Below are 8773 nucleotides of genomic sequence, written 5' to 3' on the forward strand. Positions count from 1 at the left end.
ACACACTCATACACACTCATACACACTCATACACACTCATACACACACACTCATACACATACTCAGGAAGCCCATAAAAACCATTAAGCCAGAAATCATAATAGATGCACAAAGACATGTAAGGTAAAAAGAAGTAGATTTATATTTTTATATGTATGTATGTATTTTATATTTATGTATGTATGTATATACTTGCGTATATATATGTATATATACATGTATATAGACTGTATATATATCCAAATAAAATAAAAAATAAAATTAAAAAAAAAAGTTCAACCCTTGACATGACTTGAGACAAGGATCCACCAAAGATTCCATTGAGTTCATTTTCTATTGGCCACATACAGTCTACCTTTAGAGTAGCATGTTTCCTCAGGGAGACTCCCTTGGAGAAGTTTTCATTTGCAAGTGGTAATCAATTGGCGACTGCATGTGAGTTAGGGGTGAGGGCATGTGTCCACTTCTCCCTTTAGCTCGAGGTCCCCATCTGGTGCAGATCTGTGCAGGGCCTGTGCATGTAGCCTCGGTCTCTGTGAGTTCATATGTGTGTCGATCCTGTTGATTTACGGGGCCTTCTTTTCTTAATGCCCTCCATCCCTTCTCGTTCCTATTCTTTCTACCTCCTCTCCCAAAGGGTTCCCTGATCCCTGAGAGGAAGAATGTGATGGAGACATCCCATTTATGGCTGAGTGTTCTAAGGCCTCTCCCTCTCTGCATGATGTCTGGCCTGGCTGTTGGTCCCTATATTTGTTCTCATCTACTGCAGAAGGAAGCTTCTCTAATGATGGCTGACCAAGGTACTGACCTGTGAGTATAACAGAATGTCAGTAGTCGTCATTTCATTGCTACATTCTTTTAGGAGAACAGTAGTGTTTGGTTTTAGGTCCCTGGGCTATTTAGTTTCTGGTTCTAAGTCATCCAAGTAGTGCTGATTATGGGTTCCATCTCATGGAGTGGGCTTTAAATCAAGACAGATATTGGTTGGTTACTCCCACAAGCTGTGTGCCGCCATTGCCCTAGCATAGTAACTTGCAGGCAGGACACCACTGCAGATCAAATGGTTTGTAGCTGAGTTGCTGTTTGTTTCTCCTTTGATAGCAACGCCTAGTACCTTCCTATCCCAAAGATACTGAAATGTAGGGGTGAAGGCTCTGTGTGGGCACCAGTTTGGCCTCTCCATGTGCAGTAAGTTGCTCAAATGTTGTCTTCAGCAATAGAGCCTTGTGGTAGGTTTGTAGAAATCAACAAATAGTCTTGTCAACAGCCTGAGCTGTTTGGGGCCTTCCATGGAACCCCTTCAGCCGACAGCTCAGTTAGATGTAACTCATTCCCAATATTAGAAGCTTCGTTTGTTGACAGCTGTACAGATGGAGCTCGGTCTCCTCCATTATCTGGTGATTTCATTAAGATTGTTTTCATTTGTGTGTATATTTTAGGAAGCTTCTCTTGTGTTAGGTTTCCACACTACCCTCAAATAGCCTTTGACTTTAGCTGTCTTTCCCTATACCCCGTCAATCATCCCCCTCCCCACTTGATCCTCCCATTCCAGTCCCCAGCCCACCCATCAGTAACTATCTAATGTGTTTCCTCTTTCTTAGGGAGATCTAAGGCCCCCTCCTCCAGCCCCTTACTCTATACCTATGGTCTGTGGTCCTCTGGATTATATCTTAGTTAACATTGACCTAGGATACATACTATATTTGTCTTTCCGGATCTGGTTTACCTCACTCAGGGTGATTTTTTTTTTCTAGTTCTATTCTAGTTCTAGTTCCACTTGCCTGCAAATTTCATGATGTTATTTTTTTTAAGGCTGAGTAATACTTCATTGTGTACATGTACAGTTCCTTTATCCATCCTTCTAATGAGGGATTTCTAGGTTGTTTTCAATTCCTGGCTATTATGAATAGATTAGCAATGAACATGGCTGAGCAAGTATGTCTGTGGTAAGAGGACATGTCCTTTGGGTACATGCCCAAGAGTGGTATAGCTACATCTTGAAATAGATCAATTCCCATCTTCTGGAGGAACTGTTTCACTGATTTCCACAGTGGCTGTGTGAGTTTGCAGTCCCTCCAGCAATGGAGGAATGTTCCACCACGAGCTATCATTTGTTTTATGGATCTTGGCCATTCTGATGGTGGAAGATGGAATCTCAAAATAGTTTTGATTTCCATGTGGAGAATGTTGAACATTTTTTTTTAAAGTGATACCCAACCACTTAAGTTTCCTCTAAATTCTCTGTTTAGATATGTACCCCATTTTTAAATTGGGTTGTTTGTTTTCTTGATGTTCAGTTTTTCTGAGTTCCTTATATATTTGAGGTATTAGCCCTCTATCATGTGTGTAGTTGATAAAAATCTTTTCCCATTCTGTAGCCAGCTCCCTCATTAAAATGATGGTGTCCTTTGCCATAAAGAATCTTTTCAGCTTCATGAGGTCCTATTTATCAAGTGTTGACCTTAGTGCCTGTGCTAATAGTCAGTTCAGAATGTTGTCTCTTATGCCAATGAAGTCAAAGCTGTCGCCCACTTTCTTTTCCATCGGGTTCATTGTATCTGGTTTTATGTTGAGGGCTTGTTCCATTTGGAGTTGAATTTGGTACAGGTGATAAATACCCATCTCTTTGGATTCTTCTGCATGTATCCATCCAGTTTGACCAGCACCATTTGTTGAAGATGCTCTTTTCTAGAGTGTGTATTTCTGGCATCTTTATCAAACACCAGGAGTCCATAAGTGTGTGGATTTATGTGGGTCTTCAAATCTATTTCACTGGTCATCATGTCTGTTTTTGTGCCAATACCATGCTATTTTTATTATTATAGCTCTGGAGTAGAATTTGAGGTTGGGAATGGTGATACCTCTAGCAGTTGTATTATTCAGGATGCTGAGGTCTGGCCTGGTGCTGTCCTCTGATCCTGGTGGGCCTCACTGGGCAACCTGGGAGTCAGGCCCTTCTGTTTTCTCCACTAAGAAGGAAGGCAGAAGAAGCAGTATGAACAGGCTGTGGCACAGTTAATGGATAATTAGAGTGTGCACTCCACGGGAAGCTGATAGAGCTAAGTATTATTTTCCTAAGCACTCTCAGCAGGAAGACTTTATGAGCATCAGCTGGTGACTCTCAAGGTGACTCGTGAATGTGGCCCCTGACTAGTGTGCCTTCATCCTCCCAGAAGAGGGATTTATGAGCATCCTCATGGGAGGATGTGGCCTTCCAGGGCCAGAAGTATGTCCAACATAGAAATGGAGACCCAGAAGTAGACTGTTGGTTCAGTTTACCAGGACTCCCAGTTAAATGAATTTCAGAGAAGTGTCAGAAAAGAGACTTATATGCTTTGCTTTCCCTACAGCTGTTCCATGAAACATCATTTAAAAGAAAAACTACTGGGGCTAGAGAGGTGGCTCAGCAGTTAAGAGTACTGGATGCTCTAATGAAAGGACTCAAGTCCAGCTCCCAGCACCAACACAGCAGCTTCCAACTGCCTGTAACTCCAGTGTCAGATGATCTGATATCCATTTCTGGCCTCCATCCACACTCACCACACTCCTGCAGTGTACAGACACACCTACAAGCAAAATACCCATAAGCATACATTCAAAATACAAATTAAAAATTTCATTCTCTACCTGAAAGTCATGTGTAATCGAGACCCTTGTCTCTGTTTTATCTTTTTACTTAACCCGGCAACCCTAAGGTTCCACCATGTAGACCACTTAGAAGCATGACCACCAACTCCTACCCTTATCTGCTAGCAGTGGCAATGCTGCTGCCATGGTATGAACACTTGTCTTTAAAGCTGATGTCTGTTAGAGATGTCACTTGCCTGTATTCTGAAGTTGCGGCCCTAGTAGTCAGATCCTGTCCATCCTGTGTATCTACACAGAACAACACACTGTTAAACAGGACTTTGTGAAGCTGAGAGGATGCTTCAGAAGAACTGAGATGCACACTGTATTAGAGATAGACTAATCTGATGTTATTTATGGTTTTCAAGGTTAAAAAAAAACACCCAATAATGAAATTCCCCATGTTCAACTGCTCTATATAGGTTCCCAGTGAATAAATCCCTGAGAACAGGGTGTCTAATGCACACCTATCCCCCTCCTCAGTGGTCCAGCTGGGACCCCTTATGGATGACCATGTGCTCCTGTGAGGTTGTTTGCTCGCCACCTTCAGGCCCTCCACAGGAAGCCTTGGTCCAGCTCATGTGATTCCCCCAAAGGAGAGCATGTTTACTTATTGAAACAGCTGGCTTTCATTTTTCACCGAATTCTCTGAGCAGGGTTGACTGTGGAAAATGTGCTCTAGTGATGACTAAGAGACCCAGGAAGGATAGGCCTTGTGATAAAGAAGATAGCGCGAGCAGCCTGCAGCTTCTTTGTCTTTCTTGAAAGAACTTCCTTAATTCCTCCCACTGTAAGCCGAAAGGATCAGCCTGGTTGGCTGGAAATAGATGGTAATATACATGATAGCAGTAACACCCTGTGTGTGCATGTGTGTGCACACTTGGACGTTGGGGTGGGTGAGTGTGTATGCAGTTCAGTGGATCACAAGACATCACGCCCAAGCGCACTGTTTTGTCATAATTCACTGTGTGAATTTCAGCTAGAGGCAAATGAAAACAGATACAATAAGCCCTCCCAGGGCTTCCCTAATCTGATGAAAAGCAGGAAGTTCTGAGACTCACAGGCCCTTCTGAAGGAGCCTGGTGGTAGTGAGGAGGACACAAAGCACAACTGGGACTGTCAACGAGACTTTCTAAAATAGCCTTTTCTGCTCTTAGTCTTCCTAGTGTTCAGCCTACAAAAGCCAAGCTCCCTGCCTACCTGGCTCTTCATTCTCTTAAGACTTCCTATTGTTTGTTAAGGTTCCAGGCACCAGCTGTCTCTTTGAACTGCCCCGGACTGGCTTTCTATTAAGCACAAGTTAGTAATTTGTTTGGCTATCTCTTACTTGTCTGTCTTTTGTCAGGGTGATTTCTAGAGTCACAGCTGAGAAATCTCAATGACCGAGGAAACATTTCTTGCATCCCGACAGCCACATATGGAAACACGCTGCTGTTAGATGCCATGATGTGTAGAAAGCTATAACATATTTTTTTTCTAAGTGGATTTGGGTAAATTAAAGAAACATATTGTGGTAATTTAGGATAATTTCTAAAAACAAAAGGAGACATAAGGAATAGATGTTATTGATGTATGATTTACCTGTTGAGATATTTCCTGAAAAAAAAAAAAAAACACAGGAAAGGAAAATTCAAGAGGGAAGCCTTGGACGAGGCAGTTAGGGAAGGAATCTGAGGACGGTAAGCTTAAACACAAGGCAGATGAGCAAGACCTGCTTGCATGCTGTCGAGAGACGCACGTTAAGCACAGACACACAAGCGAAGTAACTGCAGAGAAAACAAAGGTGTCCACATCAGTTTGGACAAAATAAGCATCAGGGAGAGAAGTTTTATTGACACTGGAGATAGTTTCAGACTACAAAGAGGCCAGGGCTTTGGAAGGCACAGTGACAGTGTGGTTGCTTCAAACAGCATGCGGCAAACAGTAAAGATGGCAGCAATGAGGGACCAGAGAGGTCCTGGTTCCCTGTTGGAAGCCATAAGACTGCCTCTTACAAACTGGGAGGAATGAAAAGCCCCAAAGAAAGCAAAAGGGAACTAGCAGGCTCCCCCCAAAATAGTTCAGATCAAATAAACAGTTACAAAACCCCAATACCTGGCCCCTGTTGGTTGCCTACCCCCATGAAGTACAGGAAAAACAAATTGGGGTCCACAGGTTATTAGAGTGAGGAGAAAGAGGACACACAGTTTGAGGATAATGGGGAGGAACAGGGGGTGGGGGTGGGAATTGGGAGATGAAGTGAATATGACCAAAAGACATTAGCATGAAATTAGAATTAATAAATACTGTGACAGCCAGGCAGCAGTGGTACATGCCTTTGATCCCAGCACTCACAGGCAGAGGCAGGAGGATATCTGTGAGTTCAAGGCCAGGCTACAGAGCTAGTTCCAAGACAAGCAACACTACACTGAGAAACCCTGTCATGCACAACCAAAAATAAAATAAAATATTATAGTAAATAAAGAAAAAATAAAACCTCAAACCAAATCTCGGCAAAGGAACCGTTCTTAGGAAGCACACATAAAATACTCACCAAGCTAGACTACACTCTGAGTCTGACACGTCTCCATATATTTTGAAAGACAGACAATTTAAAGAAAAACCATTAAGTTAGATCTCAATAGCAGTAAGTTGTTTAAGAAAAACTCAAATATTTGGAGGTAAAATACTGTTATAAACACCTCTTAAGTCAAAAAGCAAACCACAAAGATAAACTAGAAAACATTTCAAACTGATCACTAACAAAAATAGGGCTTGTCAAATTGACGATCTGCAGCTAAAGCAAGCAATGGTTTCAGGAAATCTTGTCATCTTAAATGTGTATGTTAGAGTACAGGAAAAGCTTAACGTAAATCATCTAAATGTCAAATATCTACGTTAACAAACTAGAAATATATGAGTCAGGTTATAAAGTAAATAAGAAAAGAAATAAGAGAACCCGAGCAGAATTCAGGGGAATGAGAATGATAGAGAAATGTAACAAATGCAGCCGCTGAGTCTGAAGTTCTCTCTGCAGCCTGAACTGTGTCCTGCAGTGAAGAGAGGGGCTGGAGGAATCTGTCTTTTGCGAGTCCGATAAGCGATCTCCATTCCCAAACACCACCTACTCCCTGAGGCGTTTCCATGTGTCCTTTACTAAGGAGCCCCACTCACAGGAGCTTTGAACACGTCTTACTAGCCTCCTCGTCTTTTCTTTTCGGCGTGCGTGCGTGCGCGCACATGCGCACCCACATGGGTGCATGCCGCAGAGTGGAGAGCTGAGGATACCCTCAGTTACCGGCCCTCACCTCTCCCCTGGTTTGATGCAGGGTCCTTTTGTTGTTCAGTACTGTATCTGCCAAGCTTTGTGGCCCTCGAGCTTTCTGGGACCTTCTGTCTCTGCCGCCCATCTCGCCTTGAGAGCACAGATACTACAGGTTCTGCTACACCTTGCTTTTTACAAGCTTCTGCAGATTTGAGGTAAGGTCCTCACGCTTGCATGGCGAACGCTTGACCCACACCATCTCTCCTAGGCCCAGGATGGTGACTTTTATCATCAACTTGACTGGGCCAGAAGATATCCAGATATTTAATCAAATATTATCCTTGGTGGTTTTGGTATTCTTTTTAAATGAGATTAACGTTTTAATCAGCAGGCTGAGTCAAGAAATTGTTCTCCCAGATAGGGAGAACTTATCCAAACATGTGAAGGCCTTAGACAATTCCTATAACAGAATTCCTCCTACCTGACTGCCTTTGAAATGCTGTATCAATTTTCTCCTCTTTCTAGATTCAACCCAAAACACAAAGTTTCCCTGAGACTCAAGCCTACTCACCTTCAGACTAGATCAGAGTCAGACTGACAGTTCTTCTGGGGCCCAGCTTCCTGATGATGTACACGGGAGGTCTTGGGACATAGTTGTTTCATTATCTAGTTCCTTTCTCTCTGCCCCTCTCTTTCCTCTTCCCACATTGTTATAATTTGAGGGTAATGTGTTGCCTTCAAGTGACTCATGTATCATGAGATTGGTCGTCACCTGGTAACAGGAAGGTGGGACTTAGCTGGAGGAAGTAGGTGAGTTACTAAGCAGAGGTCCTTGAGGGAAGAGGACCCCCAGCCCAGCCCATCACAGTCGCTGCTTTGTGGTCACTGTAGTTTGTACAGCTGTCTCCTGACATATGCTCTGAGTACCAGTGTTCTTTCCAAGTGTACAAGGCCAGGTGATCATGGCTGAGTTCTCTGAAGCCATGAACCAATATAAATCATATCATTCTCAGCTCACTGGAGGCTTTGGTGCAACCTTCTTTGGTCATCTTAAATCTGGGTTTATCAGACCCCAGGCACCTCCACCACACCACCCAAGTTCAACCCCAACGCAAGAACAAAGTCATGCTGAGGTACACTAGAAGCAAAGTCAACACTACATCTGCCTTCACCCCCAAGGTCGGTCCTGTAGGTTTGTCTCCAAGGAGTGTTGGTGATAATGTTGCCAAGGGCACCTGTGATTGGAAAGGTCCGAGGGGTAACATTGAAACTGGCCAGTCAGAACAGACAGACCCAGATAAGATGGTTCCCTCTGCCTCTGCCCTGCTCACCCAAGCCCTCAGGGAGCAGGAAAACATTAAACACAATGGAAACATCACCTTTCGTGAGATTGTCAACAGTGCTAGACAAGATGCAACAATGGTCTGTAAGCCAGAGAATCTTCTGGAACTATTAAGGAGATTCCAGGTACTGCGCAGTCTGTGGGCGATGTGGATGGCTGCCACCCTGTGACATCATAGATGACATCTGCACGGGTGCAGTGGAATGCCTAGCTCCTTAAGAGGCAACAAGAGAATATATTCAATAAAAGACCATCTGGCAGCCAAAACTAAAAGAACCTTACTTTTCTTATTTGTACCATGTCGGGGGAGGGTGTGTGTGGTATGTGTAGTGTGTGTGAATATGACTGTGTATTGTGTATGTGAGAGAGTGTATGTGTATATGTATGGTGCATTGTGAATGCGTGGTATGTATATGTGACAAAGTGTGTATAATGTGAGTGTATGTGAATGTGTGTGTGATTGTGTGTGGTATGTGTGTGTGGTACGTGTGAGTATGTATGGTGTATGTGTGTGATATGTATGTGTGTGAGTGTGTATGGTATGTTGTGTGATATGTGTG

At 43.3% G+C, this 8773-nt stretch overlaps 1 pseudogene; it reads left to right on the forward strand.

Moving 5' to 3' along the window:
* Positions 1-8432, forward strand: part of LOC114618586 — an 11294-nt pseudogene extending 2862 nt beyond the window's left edge.
* The last annotated feature ends 341 nt before the right edge of the window (positions 8433-8773 follow it).

The sequence above is a fragment of the Grammomys surdaster genome, unplaced genomic scaffold, assembly GCF_004785775.1.
Source record: "Grammomys surdaster isolate TR1022 unplaced genomic scaffold, NIH_TR_1.0 143, whole genome shotgun sequence".
Lineage (NCBI taxonomy): Eukaryota > Metazoa > Chordata > Mammalia > Rodentia > Muridae > Grammomys > Grammomys surdaster.